Source organism: Suricata suricatta, chromosome 3 (assembly GCF_006229205.1).
Source record: "Suricata suricatta isolate VVHF042 chromosome 3, meerkat_22Aug2017_6uvM2_HiC, whole genome shotgun sequence".
Classification (NCBI taxonomy): domain Eukaryota; kingdom Metazoa; phylum Chordata; class Mammalia; order Carnivora; family Herpestidae; genus Suricata; species Suricata suricatta.
This window is the reverse complement of record NC_043702.1, coordinates 132,566,923-132,587,260: the sequence shown is the minus strand read 5'-3', so window position 1 is coordinate 132,587,260 and position 20,338 is coordinate 132,566,923. Positions and strand designations below refer to the sequence as shown.

Sequence of the window (20,338 nt, the reverse complement as noted above, 5' to 3'; positions counted from 1 at the left end):
ATGAAGAGAGGACTTGGAGAGGAGGCCCTGGCCATCTTTTTCTGAAGCAAACCTCCTAAAGAGACAGAAGAACCAGAGCAAAGGTTCTCAGAGATCTTTTAGAAACAGAAGGATCTATTCCATTCATCCTTTCCTCCTTGACATTTCTTAGAATCAGAAAAGTTGGAAATTGTTGTAATGCTCTGAGAAAGACTTTTAAGCTAGTAAAAAATCTCATACGCCATTGGAGCCCTAAAGTCTATCATTCCCCAGGGATGGTGCAGTGGACGAGGGGAAAGACACAGTACAAGATGGTGCTTCTAGGCTTCTATCCTGAGACCACATTACCATGTGGAAAACCATCTGGAACTCTACCAAATCCCTGCAAACCAAGTCATCACAGATATTTCCAATCTGAGATACGAAAGTAGAGAAATACAACAGGTTTTCAAAGCAGCAGTTGACTCACCCCGATATTGTTAGGTTGCTGGTCTCAAAAAAGAGCTGGCATTACCATTGCCATGGGAACCTCCACTTTGACTCACTGATATTCAAACCTACTGCTGGAAACATCCTGTTCCTGTCCCTAATTGCAGCTCATGACCTACTTCTACTTGCTTGAGCAAGAGGCCTTGGTGAGATACCTTAGAGCCAGGAAACCCCAAACCCCTGCTCTGGAATTGGCTTCCTTCCCTCTCTGACAGGGAGTAAGGCATTTTTGCTCCATGGTTCAGTGTTGCCCCAGTCACAATATTAAGATTTATTGATGTTTTAAGAGTTTAATAGAGCTTGAAATGGATACACCATCTGTATATATGGACAATCCTTTCTCCCCACTACGTTTGTCAAGTTGGGAACCAACGCCCACAGGTTTTGGTCAAACTTACCAGAGCCTTGCCCTCATCTCCAGATAGCCTACTGCCACAGCAGATAGCTTAACTAGCCCAAAGAAATGGCAGATGAATATAGACTGGCCTGATGACAAAGAGATGGGAGGGGAAAGGGGAAAGGATGAAGGGTAAGGTCAAATGAAGACTGTCAGAGGATGTGGACACAAAATTTTCATCACTTTCTCAGGAAGCTCATCATCTCTGTCCCACTGCTTACCTGTGGCCATCCTTAACTGTCTTCTCTTCCTCTCTCCCACATCCGACCCATCACCAAATTTTAGCCATATTATATCCAAACAATATCCCAGATTTACCCACTTCCCTCAATTCCTACAGGCACCATCTATATCCAAGCCACAATTTGGGGGGCGGGGGGAGGGTTGGACTTCTATAACAGCTTCCTAACCATTCTCCCACTGTCAATTTTGCTTTTATCTAATCCATCTTTCATATAGTTGCAATAAGTTAAAATCTAAAACTATAAAACATGTCACATTTTTGCTCAACAAAGGCTTCCCATTGTGCTAAGCACATAAGTCACATAAACCTTCTGCTCATCCACAAGGTCCTAATGATCTCTAGGACTCTTGTCCCTTTGACTTTGTCTGAATGGCTCTCCATACCATGGGCCCAACACACTGGCCTCTTTTCTCCAACACACCATGCTCCCTTCCTCTTGCAGCCCCCATGTTCTTTCCCCCCACCAGATCTCAGTTTAAATGCCATTTCTCCAGAGAGGAGTTCTAAGACTCTTCTGATCTGAGTTATGACCCTCTGATACACTCTCCCAGAACCCTGTCTATTTTCACCCCAAAGAACCAATCTCAGTTTATTACATTAGTGGTTCTCCAAGTATGGTTCCTAGAGTAGTATCTCATGGAAACTCATTAAGAAGGCAAATAATGAGCCCCACTGGAGACATCCTGAATCAGAAACTGTTTTAACCAGTCTTCCAGGAGATTCTGATGTACACTAAGGTTTCAGAACTAGTGCTGTATTGTTATTCCTGTGGCAAATTGATTGACACTTGTCTCCCCAACTTGAATGAAAACTCCATGAGGTCAGTGGTTGGCATAGAGCAGGCACCTAATGAGATTTTATTGAGTGAACGAATTAATAAATGTGCATTACAATGGTTCACTGGGAGAGATACTGTTGTGGCCAAGATTAGAAATGTAGTCCCTGGGTAGGCTCCTGAAGCTTGCTCTGTTCCACAGACTTTAACGGCTAACCCTATAGCCAGGTCCTGGCCAAGACTCCGCTCACAGCAAGTTTCTAGGCCATATACATTATGCTGTTATTCTAACCCATGGAGCCCCTGATGTACAGACAGCAGATCTGCTGCCCTTCTTCCAGCCTTACACACCTGAAAGGTTTTTGGCAACCAGAGTTGTACCACTGTTTCCTCTACCCTTTATATCCTTCTTCTGGAAATCTCAGAGCTACATTGAGGGTAGCATGAGTTCAGCTTAGTCTTTTGAGAGCAGAACTTCCTGCTTAAAAGCCAGAATTAATGGAGAACTGCTTCCAGAGAGGACTAAGCACACGAGAGTAGTCAACTCACAATAGCTGGCAGGTACTGAGCTTTGAGTATGTGCCCGACACCACAGAGAAATGCACAATTCCATATCATCCCCAAAACAATGCCACGAATTGGGCTCTTACTCTAAGTCACATATTTTTTTTAAATAAGCCTTAAAAAGATTAAGTATCTTGTCTTACATCACTCCTTTCATAGTGGTGGACCCAGAACCTAACCTAGTTTTGTCCAAATGCTCCTTGTTCTTAAGCATTATACTCTGCTATTCCCCATCAGAGAGAGCCACAGACTCTTAGCGCCTCTTCTGGGACAAACAGCCAGCCTATTGGGTGATTCCAAGCAGCTTGTTGGCACCAAAGGCTTTCTACTCAGCAGTGCCAGGGAGTGCCCTAGGGTGCTAGCACACCACCAGCCAAGTGTGTGGTTTATCATCTACCTGCTAAATTACAAAGTGCAAAAATGTAGCATCATTACCATGTGCATGTATCCTGGACCTCGAATCTTTTGCTCAAACTTGTGCTCAGACATGACTCCCATTAGACCATGGACCCCGCTAACACCAGGCCAGAGACAAGACCAACTGGAGAAACCATGGGCTTGAGTCAAGTAGTCATGGCTGTCTCTGTTCACAGTATACAAACAAGCAGAGTTAACTAGCAAGGAAGTGAGAAATGTTCACCTTTGAAAGGTGCTAAAATTCCTTTGGGCTGCCAGGGGTTATTTATGACAGCAAAAGACTCTTTTTTTCCCCCTAGATTAAACTGTATTTGTCAGAAAATGAGCCTCTAAAACCCAAACAACTTTTTACTAACAGAATCAGGTCTACCATTACAATTCAGAGCCAGTATTTTGTTCTATTTCAGTACCCACAGTGGTCTGGGTCTGTGCCATGTGCTATAGATAATATAAAAATTAATAAAACACATTTGTCCTCAAAAAGCTTGTAATTGGCTACATGGGATGGTTGGGGGGGGTGCATGCAGAGTGTGAAGGATATTGGTGAGTAGTGGAAAAAGTGCAGTAAAATAAACTATGGCAGAACCTCGGTGCCACGGCCAAGTGCTTGGGTGTCTCAGGGTAAAGAGACATCAAATTCAGTAGAATATTTCAGGGGTGCCCTCATAAAGAACATGATTTTCTGAGCTGGGCCATAAAGATGGCGAGGAAAGAGGGAAGGCTCAGGCAAAAGTGCAAAGGTGAAAATATTGCAAACACATTTGCAACATCTTGAGCTGAGTGACCAGACTAAGACCAGAGACCTGGAACCAAGCCAGAGCAGAAGCAGGGAGTGGAGCTAGCCCAGAGGACTGCGAGGTATAGTGGCCTCACCACGCTTCCTCCCTTATCCCTTGGTCTGACAATTTGAGTTTCTAAACATGCTGCGTCTAAAAGATTTCTATAGTCTTCCAGCCTGCCAAGAGTGTGCAACTGGCCTCTCTTTCTGCCTTCTCACATTCTGCTCCTCCTTTCTGGATGGCAGCATATTGAAAGGTCCCGGGCACACACTAAAGTTGGTGCATGCCCCCTGCCAAGCCTCTCCTAATCCACTCAGGCTACACTGCATCAATGATCCAAAAGTAGAAGCATCCTGATGATATAAGGAAAGGGGAGTCAAGCTATGTGGCCTCTGGTGTCCCTGCCACTTGGTCTGTGGTACTTTGGGCAAATGACTTACCCTGTTGGTTCCCAATTTCCTCAATTATAAAGCAAGAGGATTAGATATAGTAGTCCCAGAAGACTTTTCCCATTATAAAATTTTCTGACTCCATCCATTTTATCATTCGACTTCTCTTTGAAAGGGACAAGTCCCTTCTTTCTGAAAGGAAGCATCACATAATCAAAACAAGATTTAATGGGATAGCATAAACAAAGTGCTAAAGAACTGGGAATAGAGGGGAGGTGCTTGAATGTAATAGCATATATAATAATACATAATAGCATGGCAATAATATAATATAATAGCAGGTCAGTCCCTGACTGAAGGGGAGCAGGAACGTGTGTGCCTCACAATAGAGAACCACGCAGGTGTTCATGAGAGCAAAGCTTGCGCAAGCGGGCTGGCAGCATACAGTTGTGTAGAGGTGGTACAATTAAAGTGTCTTCATCTGTTGAGTTATTCAAATACACTTATAGAATGTTCTATCTTGATTTTTCTTTTTAAAAGGTATGACTTTTAATACCAGTTTTAGAACATATGAAACTGATTTCACTCATACAGTTCCTTTTATCATTGTAATTTTAATAATTCTATTACATTTCTAAAACTGTCCTTTTCTTTTGGAAGTGGGGGATAGGGCATCTCCAGGTCCCTTCAGGCCTCCTCAATGCCACTACCAAAAGTTTATGTTAGTTGATAAGAACTTCTTTATAACACACATATAGTGCTGCCATTAACAACCTTCTCATAAGGAGACAAATGACTCCGCAAATGGAAATCCCCTCATTTTCCCATATCCAACCAACAGATAGGCTAGAGAAAAAAACATAGCAGGATGTAAACCACCAGATTTGTCTGTCAGCTGGAATGACAGCTCATCCCATCTTACACTGTCTGCTCTGGGATGAGAACAGAAGAACAGCCCTGGAAAGCAAATGCCAGGTGTCTTTGTGTCTTAAGATCCTGGATCCCTTTATATGTTGAGCCATGTGAGCTCTGAACTCTGTCCTTCCTCTGGGTGAGGCTGTACTGGTCTTGGGTATATCTTTTTCCAAGTATGGGAGAACAGGACAGAGGGCATCTGAGTCATTTGTAAGGGATGGAGATGGAGTCAGTTCAAGGCTGGTGGGAACATGTCCCTTGGGGCTCTCCCCTTGCCAAGATCTGGCTCAGCAGTGGGAGAGGGACGGAAGAGGGATGTGTGAGACAGAGTCCAGTAGAGGTAGGATACAGGTGTGGTCTAAAGGCAGGAAGTACTGGAAAGCATTTGTTCTGGGAACTTTAGCCTGGATATAAAAATTTTCTAGTTATTCTTCCTACGGAGAGAACTGTGAGATAACGACAGTGTTTTTGCTTCCAGCATTCCAGCAGCTTTCTTCCTGTGTCCTATTGTCTGTCCCAAGCACTGTTGTCCTTCTATAAAGTTAAGTGTAAAATACTGAGGTTTTGCTAGTTTAAAGCTCTTTTCTGGTGGGCTGTTTAAATCCTCTAGTTATTCTTCCTGCAGAGAGACAAACCAGTGATGAGTCACTCCACTGTCCCCTGTCCTTATTTCTGTATCATTTCTGCTTCGCTCCCAGAAGCCTATATGATACATTTTAGGCCAAGGCTAACAGGATTCCCAAAACCCTTGGAAAAAAGGAAATATGAGACCCATTTCATAAATAAGAAAGCTGCATCTCAACCAAGGAAAAAGAGCCTGGTAGGGTTGACATGGAAAACTTGAGGCTGGGTAAGATGAGACATGCACGGCCAGCTCTCGCGCCCTGGGGTGAGATGATGGACACAGCTTGTCTTTTCACATCTGGGAAGATGTGACTGCTTGCCTCTTCCTCCCTCTCCTGAGCCCCAGGTCCCACCCATGGTTGACATTCTCAGACGTCACATCCACAAACAAATCTCTCTAACACCTTCCAGTCTCCTGGAGGAAGGTCCTGCTGGGGGACTCCTATAAGTATCACCCATCCAGGGAGTACCTGGCAGAGAGGAATCTGAAAAGTGCCCCCTGCAGAGCTGAGGTCTAGAAATGTCTGCTAGGTCATCTATCAAGATCAAATTACAGCAAATTTGCCCTTAATGGAAAACAGGCTGAGAGAGCAAGGTAATGAATCTGCAAATTTGGCAGCATGCCCCTCACTGCAAAGACTGGTCTGTGGGTTGCAATAGAAGACAGACTTTCTGGGTTTCTCAAGAATTAAAGTAAATACAGATACCCCCAGGTTTGTCTTGGTTTCTTCCCCAAGTACAGTGTTCTTTGATTGGAGAAAGTATTATTATCAGCTGTGTTTTATTTTATTTTTAAAAAGTAAGGCATGATTGTAAAAAGCTAAAATATAAAAATAAGAGAATGAGAATATCCTTCCTCTCTCTTTTCTTTAATGTTTATTTCTTTATTTTTGAGAGAGAGAGAGGAGGGGAGAAGTAGAGAGAGGGAGAGAGAATCTCATGCAGGCTTTCGTGCTGTCAGTCAGAGCCCAACGTAGGGCTTGAACTCAGGAACCGTGAAATCATGACCTGAGCTGAAATCAAGAGTTGAAAGCTTAACCAGCTGAGCCACTGAGGTGCCCCCACTTCCTCGTTCTGTACACTCCCTTTCTCCTAACCCCACTCCACAGAAATAACCATTGTTTTGACTGTAAATCTGTGAGGCTTTTTTATCTTTTTTGCAATAATCCCTAACCTCAGAGCCATGACCATGCATCTGTACAGATGAGATAATAATAATAATAATAATAATAATAATAATAATAATAATGTTCTTGTGCTTGTTCTCTACTCTCCAATCCAATCTGCTGGCCCTTAGCTTTGGAGTCTAACAAATCTTAACACAAATTCTGTTTCTCCTACTCACTAACTATGTAACTTTTTGCAGTTTTTTTTTTATTTTTTATGTCTTTATTATTTTATTTTGAGAGACAGAGACAGAGAGCTGGTGGAGGAGGGACAAAGAGAGAGAGACACACAGAATCTGAAACAGGCTCCAGGCTCTGAGCTGTCAGCCCCAAGCCCAACATGGGGCTCAAACCCACAGACTGTGAGATCATGACCTGAGCTGAAGTTGAAAGCTTGACCGGCTGAGCCACCCAGGCATCCCTTGTGCAGTGTTCTTAACCTCACTGATTTATATATTATAAATAAATATAGTTTATTGTCAAGTTGGTTTCCATATAACACCCAGTGCTCTTCCCCATAAGTGCCCCCCATCATGACCATCACCCTCCTTCCCCTTCCCCCTTCCCCCCTTCAGCCCTCAGTTTGTTTTTAGTTTTCAAGAGTCTCTCATAATTTGCCTCCCTCCCTCTCTCTAACTCTTTTTTCCTCTTCCCCTCCCCATGGTCCTCTGTTAGGTTTCTTCTGTTAGACCTATGAGTAAAAACATATGGTATCTATCCTTCTCTGCCTGACTTATTTCACTTAGCATAAAAACACCTTCAAGTTCCATCCACATTGCTACAAATGACAAGATTTCATTCTTTCCCATTGCCATGTAGTATTCCATTGTATAGATAAACCCCATCTTCCTGATCCATTCATCAGGTGATGGACATTTAGGCTCTTTCCATGATTTGGCTAACATTGGGGTACATATGCCCATATGCATCAGCACTTCTGTATCCCTTGGGTAAATCCCTAGCAGTGCTATTGCTGGGTCATAAGGGAGTTCCACTGATAGTTATTTGAGGAACCTCCGCACTGTTTTCCAGAGCAGCTGTACCAGTTTACATTCCCACCAAAAGTGTAGGAGGGTGCCCGTCTCTCCACATCCTCACCAGCATCTCTAGTCTCTTGATTTGTTCATTTTAGCCATTCTGACCATTGTGAGGTGGTATCTTGGTGTGGTTTTGATTTATATTTCCCTAATGATGAGTGACACTGAGCATCATTTCATGTGTCTGTTGGCCATCTGGATGTCCCCTTTGGAGAAGTGTCTATTTAAACATGATAAATTCTAACACAAATGGCAAAGTACCTGCACTTTCTAGATGTTGGATAAGTATTTTTTCATAAATGAACACATGGAAGGAGCAATACTGGTCCCAGCACTGTGCCTGCCTTTATTGTACTATTGGATTATAAAAGATGGGTTGTGTCTTCTATTGACTATATACTCCCAGCACCTTAATTTCTGTGAGATAGGTTAATATTATTTGTAATGAGTGATGTATCTCATGCCACAACCAAAAGGAACATTCTCTCACCTTTTTTGGTCGATTATCAAGAACTTCATTTCCAAGCCTCTCATATACAGACACTCCCTGCAAGCATTGGTCATATTATTGTTAAATCCTGCATGTTGGCAGCATGTGCACAATGAGTTAGGGTTTTTAAGTTTATTTATTTCAAGAGAGAGAGAAATACTGGGGGAAGGGCAGAGAGAGAAGGATAGAAAGAGAATAACAAGAAGGCTCAGCAATGCCAGCACAGAGCCAGATGTGGGGCTCAAACTCATGAACCTCAAGATCATGACCTGAGCTGAAAACAAGAATCACTTAACTGCCTGAGCCACTCAGGTATCCCTACCTGACATTAGCTTAAATCAACTCTCTAGCCTCAGATATGTATTTTGTAACAGCTTTATGAGATTTAATATACTTACGATAATTTACCATTATTTTAAAAGTGTACAAGGAAGTGGTTTTTAGTGTATTCACAGAGTGGTGCCTTCATCATCACTGTCTCATTCCAGAATACTTTTGTCACCCGGTAAAGAACACCCAGGGACCCCTGGGTGGCTCCGTCGGTTAAGACTCCGGCTTCGGCTCAGGTCAGATCTCACGTTCGTGGGTTCAAGCCCCACATCAGGCTCTGTGCTGACAGCTAGCTCAGAGCCTGGAGCCTGCTTCCAGTTCTCTGTCTCCTTCTCTCTCTGCCCCTCCCCCTCTCATGCTCTGTCTCTCTCCGTAACAAAAATAAATAAAACATAAAAAAAATTAAAGAAAAAAAGAAATCCCATACTTCTTAGCAGTCACTTGCCACTCCTCCCCTCCCCACTGGCCCTGACAACCACTATTTCCAATCTTTATGGATTTGCCTGTTCTGTACATTTTGTATGAATGGAATCCTGCAGTGTGTGGCCTTTTGTGACTGGCTTCTTTCACTCTCCTAATGTTTTCAAGGTTGATTCATATTAGAGCATGGATCAGTACTTCATTTCTTTTATGGCTGAATAATATTCCATTATGTAGATATACCACAATTTATTTGTGTATTTGTCATTTGATGGACATTTGGGTTCATGCCCACCTTTCATCTATTATAAATAATGCTGCTATAAATATTCATGTACAAGTCGTTGTGAAGACATAGGTTTTCAATTCTCTGGGTGTGTACCTCGGTGTGGTATTGTTGGTATCATATAGTAACTCTATGTTTAACTTTTGGAAGGACTGACAAACTGTTTTCCAAAGTCGCGGTACCATTTCAGAGTCCCGCCAGCAACAAGAGTTTCAATTTCTCCATATCTTTACCAGTACTTATTATTATTGGTCTTTTTTATGAAAGCTATTCTATGAGTGTGACATCAGATTTCATTGTGGTTCTGATTTCCATTTCCCTAATGACTAATAATGTCGAGCTTCTATTGGACAGTTTGCATATCTTCTTTGGAGAAATGTCTCTTCAAACCCTTTGACCATTTTTTTAATTGGGTGATTTATTGGCCTCAGATGTTTTTATAACAGCTATTGAGTAAACGGTATGTTGGAAGGATCACAGGTTTACCTGTATTTGATTCTAGCTCCACATTAAGCTATGTGACCTCAAGCAAGACTATTTTATTTCTCTGAACCTTAGCTTGATTATCCATAAAAAAGAGGTCAGACCACTCTCCCAAGGCTATAATGAAGAACAAATGAGATGTAAAAGCAATAAGCATAGATTGGGGGTACCCACAAGACACTCAAAAATGTGTCAGACTCGCCCATCACCCCACCCTCACTGTAGACATGCTTTCCCTTAGGAAGATGTATTTGACTCAGGTGGACCAATTTCAGCATGGCAAGTGGAGCAGACTAAAGTCCAAAAGGCAAGGCCTCCTATGTGAAGAGGCTAGTGAGTTTATTATGAGGTCCCCTCCACACACATACAATAATGCCTCCCTTTTTGGATGGCGGGTGACACGACCCTGCTGACCTCTGCATGAGATCATCTGAGCAAAAATAAACCATCTCAGCAGTCTTTAAAAAAGGAGGACAGAGACAGTTATAAAAGAGGGATTGTAACCCCTTATGCTACCACCAATACTCTCTACAATCTTCACAATTTTGAATAGCAAGACTTTAAGAATGGGTAGCTTGAAAGGGTGGGTAACATAACGTTCAGAGTCTGGCTTTCCATAAAAGCAAGTCTGGCTCTTGCTTATTAACAGTCTGGTAATGCACAAGGCCTGTCATTTGTTGTTCTCTAATGAATGGAATGGCTGTTTAATTTCCTGATGGACAACCTAGTAATTTAAGTCTCCTGTTCCGAGCCTTTGTCTGGCTTATTCCATGTGCATAAAAACGACCTTCTTCCTCCTGCTATCATGTGCTGTCTTTGCATTAAAACTCAGTTTGAGGGCCATTTCCTCTAAGTAGTATTCTCTATTAAGGGAGTAGAAGTCATAAATGAGTGGCCAGACTGATAACTGCATTTAGCCATAATCCTGCAATCATTTACTGAGCATGTACTATGTGCAAGGCATCGTACTATATAGTGGACACAAAAGGGACTATGACATAGTCTTGTGCCTTCAAAGAGCTCATCATGTGTTGGGTAAAATAGGTATAAAAATAGATGTTTACCAATAACATTGTATTTTAATGATTGCCCTAAATTGATTTTCATCATGGGAGTACACAGGGTAGGACTTGCAAAAATAGCAGACACCGAGGTCTCCTTTGGCAATTCCTCTATTTGCGTACAACCACTAGAAGGGAAGAGAGAAAAACCTATACATGCTTTCATTTTTCTATGTCAAGGCATAATCTGGAGAAGGGAACCAGCAGAGAAGAAATGAAACATGATAGATTCTTTTTAAGTTTATTTATTTTGAGAGAGAGAGAGAGAGAGAGAGAGAGAGAGAGAGAAAGAATCCCAAGCAGTCTCTGCACTATCAGGATAGAACCTGGCGCTGGGGCTCCATCTCACAAACTGTGAGATCATGGCCTGAGCCAAAAACAAGAGTCAGATGCTTAATCAACTGAGCCACCCAGGTGTCCTGAAATATGATAAATTTTAAAGTTATTTTTCTGAATAGAAATAAAAGGAGAAATCACAGGAAAGTATTAAAATCAGTTTACAGTATAATTGTGTCCCATAAGTAGAAGCTGGAGGGAGGAATTTAGACAAGGAGAGAATGTTTTCTATCTCCCATGTTCCCTGACAAGGGTTTTCATCTAAATCGTGCCCCATGACAGGATCCTCAACCTTCTCTAGATTTCTGTTTGCTCGTATTTAAAATGAAAAGGTTGAACCAGCAGGTCTTGAAGATTTCCTATAGTTCTGACAGCTTGTCAAGTGGGCAGTTTATTCACATGTTTATTTTTAGCTGAGAGAAAGGAAGAAAACAGGAATAGCAGGGGGAAATGGAGGTGTCTTGATGTTTATTTGGTTGTAGAGGAGAGTGAAGGAGGGAGGAGGACCCCTTCCATGGTCTTTCTCAGTGGTCAGGGCAAAACCCCAGACGTACAGCATGGAGCCATACGGAAACAGAAAGGAAGCTTAGGGAGGGTTAAGAATTGGGGAAGATGGCAAACAGGCAGCATGATTTTTCTAGATTATGAAATGTTCAGCTAATAGTTTGCAGTAACCAGGCTTTAGTGTGATAGAGGAGATGTGTGTTATCGGGAATGGGTTTCTTAAATAAATGACAAGGACAGGTGGCCAGCAGCCCCCAGTAGATGCCCAGGACATTGTGCTATATAAATCCCAGGTATGCGGCTCCCTGGGGATACTGGTCACGATGCCTGCGCAGCAGGGGACCGAGGAGGCAGGGTGCCAGCACCACTCTGCAGGCGCAGACTGCAGACAAGCCGCCCCCACCTCACATCTCCGACTAAAATCGTACCTTGGACCAGCCAATTTCCTTTCCCTCCCCGTCAGGAATGTTTTATCCCCTTATTTATCTTGATCATGTATATAAAATTCTTATTTTCTCTGCTGTACGACTAGACCCCGGGTCAAACTACAATCACCAAAGCAAACATTTAGCACCTCCTTAGAAAGGAATGGCTTCCAATCTGCTAACTATACACATGGCACGGATTGTCCTGAGGCAGCTCAGCCCCTCTTCCTGGCCTCCTCCATGGTTCTCTGGTTCGTGTTGTCATTCGTTCATTCAACAGTGAGCCTCTATAAGCTATGGAACTTGGGCAAGTCTGTTAACACTTCTGTGCCTTGGTTTTTCATCTGTTAAAAGAATGATAGAATGATAGAAAAAGACTAATCTACCCCATGGGGTAACTGTCAGAATGAAGGGCATTGCTACATGTGAAGTGCTTAGAACGGTGCCACACACATACTAAGCACCGTATTAGAACTAGATATCTTCATTATCATTACTTGTTAATCTTAGTCCTTAATCACTACTCTGCTGGCTTGAAGATTCCTAGATTGATAGGAGCATGCAGTGATCGAAAATAGTAGCCATATAAAAAGTATTGTCATTATTAATATTGAAAGGAAATGCATGTAAGACATGGAAAGGAGGTAGAATTGAACAGATACTAACAAAAGACACACTGAATGTGAGCTGACAGAGGGACATTTGAAAGACAGATGAGGGGCGCCTGGGTGGCTCAGTTGGTTGAGCCTCTGACTCTTGATTTTGGCTCAGGTCATGCTCTCAGGGTCGTGGAATCCAGCCCCGAATTGGGCTCTGCACTGGCAGCATGGAGCCTGCCTGGGATTCCCTCTTTGCCCCTCCGCTGCTCATGTGCATGCTCTCTCTCAAAAATAAAAAGTAAAAAATAAATGAAAAACAGAGGAATATCCAGAGCTTATCCTAAGATGAGAGATGTGGAAAAGAGACAAGAGACAATAGCTCTTAGAGCCGGGTGCTGGAAGGGCATGGGAGAGCTGTCTGGGCAGGTGGCAGAGTCCTCTGGGTTCAGACTTGGGTGAGTATCATGGCTGAAATGAATAAGAAAGGGTCCTCAGGGGCCCAAACAAGGACATAAGGACAGGGGAGTCTTTTCTCCTGACTGCCCCCCCTGCCCTGGTCCAGGTAGTCTGCAAATCACCGAGCTGTGAACACCAGAAAATAAATGTTATGGCTCTGGACTGAGTTGGAATGTCTGGAGAGAATTAAACACAGGAAGTGTGAAGGAGCTCCCGTCCCTAGATCCAGCACAAGCCGAAGGCGTTCTACTGTGCATGTCCGCGTTCCCTCCTGGGCTCCCTAACACCTGGCTAGCCGTTTCCTGGTCTGAAGTCTAAAAGCTTTGCCCTCCCCTCTCCCCCGCTGACACTCCATACATATTTGTGGGCAAGGCCAGTGAAAACACTGAAACACCATTCTCTTCTCAGACATACTGTGTTGATGCCATTTAATTGGATGTTGTCCTCACTGGGTTCATAGTTCTTTTGTTCTAGCTTAACCACCAAATTCAGCTTCACGTCAGAGCCCAGCAACTCACGGAGTGAGTCTGTGTAAGCAAGCAGTGTTCCATTTATAACCTTGCTGCTTGACATGGGCAGTGAGAGCTCTTCCATTAAAATGCACAGTCACCAGCCCATCCTGACAGCTGCCGCAGCACGCACAGAGAATCGTTCAGGGTGCTGGCTGTGACACCGTTTTCTCATGCAGCCCTGAGCCAAGGGACAGGTGTGTTCCACAAAGCTCTGCCCTTGGCTTCGAGGATCTCCCTGGAAAAGGCGGGGCTGGAACACACATGTGCTCCCCTTTACGGACCATGTATTATGGGCTCTGTTCTAAGTGTTTAACGTGCATTATCTCATTCAAGCTTCGGTCAAGTCCTTTATGGAAGATAGTCTTTTCTTTCTTGTTTTTTTATATTTTTAAAACTCTTTTTTTTTTTTTTTTTTACTGTAAGCTCTGTGGCCAACATGGGACTTGAACCCACGACCCTGAGATCAAGAGTTGCATGCTCTACCAACTGAGCCAGCCAGGCACCTCCTCTTTTTCTTTTTATTATAAAAAACTTACCGTTGTAACCATTTTTAAGTGTATAGTCTGCAGCATTAAGAACACTCACATTGTTGTGCAACTATCACCACCATCCACTTTTGAACTTTCTCACCTTCCCAAATGGATAGTCTATACCCATCGAACACTACCTCCCTATTCCATCCTTACCCACCCCACCCCCAGGCAACAACCATCCTAACTTCTGTCTCTAAGAATTTGACGAGGAATGAGCATGGTATTATTATTACCTTCTTTTCAGAAAAGAGGGGGCTTCCGAGAGGGCTGCACCCCAAGCAGAAGCAGAAGAGTAGCAAGCCTCTTCAAGTCCAGGATTCAAGGTGGGAGAAAAAGAAACTGGGGTTACCCCTACTGCTCACCTTATCCTCTCCTAGCGCCTCCCACCACGTGTGCGCATGCGCACGCTCACCCAGGCTGTAGCGGCAAGATTCCGACTTTGGGATTCAGACAGACCTGGGTTCTGGGTGCAGTAAATCATCAGGCAGGCACAGTTCCTGACCCGCAGCGGAAACCCAGTCACTGTGAGCTCCCGTCCCCTTCCTTTTCCCCTTCACCTTCTGCAGAGAAGACGGGAAACCCTCTGTGAACACGCTGGAGCCCAGCCAGCCCTGCCGCTCGGGTTAGCAAGTGTGCAGGGGAGAGAAGAATGAGGAAGGGGAGGAGGTAGAGTTGAGGGGAAGGAGTGGTTAGCACTTGCTAATCCTGGGGAAATGAAATCACAGCTTCCTGCCCCTCCAGTATTGGCAGGAAAACTAGGACATTGGGGTACGGGGGGTGGGGTGGGGGCTAGGGGGGATTGCTGTGCTCCTGCAGAGGGCAATGCAGAGCCTCGTGGGGTGCAGCACGCACGGGGTGCTCGGGAAAGATCCCCTGGCTCCACAGGTGAGCACGTGCACGGCACGTGACTGCAGTGCCTAGCACGGGTTTTTACTTAGGAAGAGCAAACTGCCTGTAGAAGTATTTTTGGATGGATTCCCCCATGCCTTCCTGGGGGGCGGGGAGAGGGGCAGGAGGGAGTAGAGGGTGGGGAGAAAGAGAGGCAGAGAGAAAGATATTGACTGATGCTTACAGTCCCCTGGAGCACCGGACAAACTTGCCCAAACTGTAAATCTAAGTACCTGAAAAGGCCTGAAACTCTGTGGTGTTCTGAGCTCTACTGAGTCTGCTGGTGGCTGGAGAGGAAGGAAAGGGGGAGGTGGACTTCCCTAATTTCGTTTCTCTTTTGCAAGGAACTCTGAGATTAAAGAAACAAAAGGTGAGCTACGAATATTCTGCCTGCTTCTCTTGAGAAATAACGGGCAGTTCCGGAGGACATTTGGAACAGGTAGCAAAGGCATGCCTCTCAAGGAAACGGGCTGCTGGGCGTTGGCTTGTGAAAAAACCTAGGAGATGCTTAGCAAGCCAGAAAGATAAGGCAGAAGCAGAAGCAGTGATGGTTGAGAAATAAACTCTACGCTACAGAAAGGCAGGGAAGAAAGTCAAGGAAAAACAGCAAAGCCAGAGGGTGGACTTTGAGGGGCTGAAAAGCAAGGGTGCAAGACAGAGCTGGGAGAGACAGAGAATTAGCCTCTGCCTTCAGATACAGAAAATGAACTCTCATCTGTGTGGGACCACCTGGGCAGAGCAGAAGATGGAACGCCAGATCCTTCCTGTTCCTCCAAATAAGAGAGACGTTTCCGTGAGACTGAAGTTCAGGACCTACTGCAAAATTGCTTGGGTCTTTGTCCTTTCCTTGGAATACTTCACCTCTGCAAACAAAAGAGCACATACACCCCCTCCCTTTCATTTAATGGCCCAGATCATTTCCAACCACATGTTGGAAATCAAGATTTGGAAGTTGATTCTGGGAAATGACCAAGCTGAACAGCTGGGTTTAAAGGGATGCTTTAGGGCTAACATACTCTGGGACATCAGGAAAGACTCTGACCCTGCGGCTGTCTGAACAGCCCAGCCTGGGAGTTGGGGCAGAAACAAGGATTGAAGGTTAATTCCCCAGGTTGGTCCCAGGTGGAGAGACCCTCCATGGATTCTTCTTGTGAACCCAGAAGGCACAAATGTCTTTCATCTTCTGGGATCCATATGGAAGGAACATCTCCTCCCAGGAGACCACAGAGTCCAGGCCCAGATGTTGCATCCCTGGAACTGACCGATTCTAAGCACAGCTCCTGGGCAAACCACTCCCCGCCCCTCCCCCTCCCCCAGCACCTGAGGCACCTGACCCTGGGTTGGATGAGAAGGACCCCGGGCTGTTCCCTCCAGCTCAGAATTCTTCTTCTGCTTCTCTGCTCATCCCACTGCACACTTCAAATGATCATTTCCTGGTCATCTTGACAGGAAAAGCTCAGGCAGCATTGCCAACTAAAGCACCGGGCTCTCTGTTTCCAAAAAGTCAGTACCCTCCGTGTGAGGCAGACACCTGGAGTCCTGTCTGTGGGGTCTGATTGCAAAGGGACCCTTTACATGCCCTTAATGCACCACCAGACTCCTCTCCCCTCTCCTCCCTCTGGGGACCTAATGGAGAGCCTGAGCAGAGATGTCACAGGCTCTCACTATCTCGGGACAGCTCCACGGCTGACCAGCCCCCATTGGCCTCTTCTACTGAGCGAAACACTTCAGAATAGCCACAAAATTTCAGAATCACCAAGGAAAGCACAAATGTCCAGAATAAGGATTCATGATTATTCTGAGATTTCTGCCTTCTCCTTTGAGATAGATGAACTTTACTCTCTATTAATAATGAGGAAGAACTACCTTTTGTTAAGAGCTCACTATGTGCCACTTTGCTAAATACATTTCATGTGTAGTTTCATATAACCCTACACAATACTCCAGGTGCTGGGTGCTATTGTCCCCAAATTATTGGGATGGAAACTGCAGTTCAGAGAATTCAAGTAACCCCTACCAAGGTCACACATCTAGGGATGAGTGGTATGCTTTGGTACCACTGAAAATTTTTAATGAGAAGCATTAACACAATTTAAAAACACAAGCGATGGGTTCATCCCAAAGAAAAATATACTCTCCATGGGTCTGTTTTCACTCCCTTGGCTTCGGACAACCTCACATGGGCAATTCGGCCTCACCTGGGGATTTGCCCACAAGAGCCCAAAGCCTGAGCACCTCCTACCCTATGGAGAAGAGCCTCTCTTCTCACACTTGTGGCGGATCATCTGTTTAACTTAGGCCAGAGTCATAATCATTCATTCCAGAAGGGGCTGTGATTCACATCTGAGCTTTGGAAAACAGTGTTGGTTTAATTTAAAGGGGAGAAGAAAGTGCAATAAATGCTCAGATGCTGATGGATTTCTCCAGACCTTAATTTGCATTCGTTTTGCTTTCAGAGCATTTGATTTTTTTTTTTCAAACTGTGTTGTACCACATGCAAGGAAAATAGAGTTCCTTAATCTGAATCCTGTGATTTCATTGTTTATTGGTGTCAATACCAAATAGATGAGGAGCGCTAGAAAGGAAAATCAGATAGCTCTCCATCTTCCCTGCAGGAGGCAGGAACGAGAATCATCAAGCCTAGGACATTTAGAGGCTCTAACAGTCTTCAGGGCTGACAGTCAAACCACGTGTCACCTCCCGGGTCCTCCCTAGGAGCCATACAAACCCTAACACATATGCAACCAGGAGATTCTTAGTGCCCTTCCTGGGAATAGGAAGTGTGTCCATGTTCCCAGTGTAGTTTAAGCACACCCTGCATTTAACGTGAGCCCTGCGTTCATTGACCCATAAATGTTTCAAAAGAGGGAAGCATTCCATCCTAGCTTCTCACAGAGGCGGAGAATTAGGCCTTCCAGGACTGGGGGCAGGGAGGCCATTTAGGACAATCGACACGGTTTCCTCCCTTGGGTCCCACCCATGGCTGGCCCTGTCTCTACTGTATCCTCCACAGAGCTGCCATTGTAATGTGATCATATCACTTCCCTATTTAAAAGTCTTCACTTACTGCAGTAAGTAAGCAAACAAAATAACACCACCCTGTGTCTGATGCTGTCATTCTCTCATCCAATCATTTGACAAGTATATATTAAGCACCTGCTCTGTGCCAGCCACACTCTCATTCTGGCCAGCCTCCCCAGTCATACCTTCTAGTCCCCATTCCCTCCACGCCGTACACCTTGCTCTCTACGTTATGACTTTATATTTCCTGATCCTGACATGTGCCTCTGCCCAGGCTGTTCTTGTGTGACCAACTCCCCTCCTCCGTATCCAGGCACCCAAGTTCTGTCCAGGTTCAAGGACAACTCGAGAGCCGCTTTCACTATGAAAGCTCTCCAGATTTCCCCAAGTCAGCATCAGCCACTTGTCGGACCACCTGCCATTCCCCCATCCCTAGAAATGAGCTGTTCCCCTCTCTGGACTCCTTGTCTAACCTGCTCTTTCCCCATCTGTTTTTTCTTTACCCCTTGGTGGTATTTCTTTGCAATCAAAGCAAAACCCATGCTTATTCTCCTCCCACCACCTTAAGTTCAAAACAAAGCAGCCATCCAGGGTATTTATGAGTAAATGGGCACATGAACATTTTCTCTGTTCCCAAGGCACTCTGTACCCTTAATTAGGTCATTGATCACACTCTGCTTAGTATTATAAATACCTGTGTACATAATAATTATAAACCACTTAAGGGCAAAACTCTTGTCTTATTTATCCTTTTATCTCCTAAAGCATCTAAAGAAAACTCCTTAGGGCGCCTGTGGGGCTCAGTCAGTTGAGCCTCCGACTCTCCGTTTCAGCCCAGGTCATGATCCATTCCCTGCACCATCAGCCTGCTTGCGATTCTCTCCCTGTCCCCCTGCTTCTCTCTCTTTCTGTCTCTCAAAATAAGTAAATAAACTTTAAAAAATTAAAATTAAAAAATAAAAAACCCTCCTTGCTCAAAGTGGGCACACACTAAATGCCATTAAGATGAAAAGAAATTAAAGTAAATGTTTCATCCTTCCAGGGAGGCACAGGAGGCACAGGGAGGCACAGCAGCAAGGAGTGCTGGAGCGAGCAGGATGGGATGTCAGTTCAGCTCGGCTAACGTTTATGAGCAGCGTATGTATCTATGCATACATTATGGTATTAGTAATTGATATTAATCATTATCATTAGCTGGACACCTATTACTTAGGCTACATTTGAGGGCCAAGTTAGAAAAGCAAAGGTGATTGTGACAAGACCCTGCTCTCCAGGAGGTCACGACAAAAATACAAAATACCAGAACTATATGAGAAGATAGCCAAGCTCTGCAGCAAGCCCATGAGCACGAGGCTGAGGGCTTGTGCTGCTCCATAACTAAGCACCCATTGATCTGTGATGATACAGATAAAAACTAAGCTCTACCTGATTGAGTGTTTCAAAGGGTTAAATTTATTCCAAGTAAAGGATTGGCTGCTTTTCCAAGACTGCATTGTTTGTAGTTGGGGAGTGGGGGGGTGGGGCGGGGGGTATTAAATGTTCTTTGATACTGAAATGGTGTGAATGCAAAATTAGAGCTTTTTGGTCTGAAAAATAAAAAGCTGGGAACCTGATGTTGATCCTCCCGATGATTTGTTGTCATTTTAATATCACCGCCCCATGAAATCCAAACGTGGAATCCACTGTTCCCCATGTAGAACTTTATGAACTTGAAGATACATTTGACCGTGTGGTGGGCAGTGTCATGGGTAGAGTAAAGATAAGCCTTAGAAGATTTTGTCCAATAAATACCATGGCCCTGTCTACAGGGGCTCCAGCAGACCCTTTTGTGCTGAGGTAGAGTGGCAGTCTCTTTGGGCTTAAGAACTACTTGGGTTCTTTAACTTCCATAAAGGGAGTCTGATTCTGCTCAGTTGATTGTCAAAAAATAAGATTTCCTTTAGAAATTATTTTCTCCAGGAATTCCAGCAAAGTCTTCCAGTGAAGATTGGGGAGAAAGCTCCTCTCATGGTGCTGGCTGAGGGGGAACAGCAGCCATTGCTAAAATTCTACCTCCCTGGTCTTTTCTAAGGAAGAAAATATTGAGCAGGAAGGGCAGCAAAACAGTGGTCAAGGCACTGGCGGAACTCACTGAAGGTGGAGCAGGAAGAGAGGGAGAACTCTACCTGTGTAGAAGGGCAGGCATGCATGCTGGCTGTGGCATCACATCTGAAGGAGCA

The 20,338-nt window shown here is 44.5% G+C and overlaps 1 protein-coding gene and 1 non-coding gene across 2 annotated transcripts in view; both read right to left on the bottom strand.

Annotated features, from left to right (window-relative positions):
- NMNAT2 (nicotinamide nucleotide adenylyltransferase 2) overlaps positions 1-20,338 on the bottom strand; it is a 147,236-nt gene that overhangs the window by 91,953 nt on the left and 34,945 nt on the right. The gene's annotated exons all lie outside the window — the stretch shown is intronic.
- Positions 14,106-14,178, bottom strand: TRNAK-CUU. Its single transcript has one exon. It is a non-coding gene; the product is annotated as a tRNA-Lys (tRNA).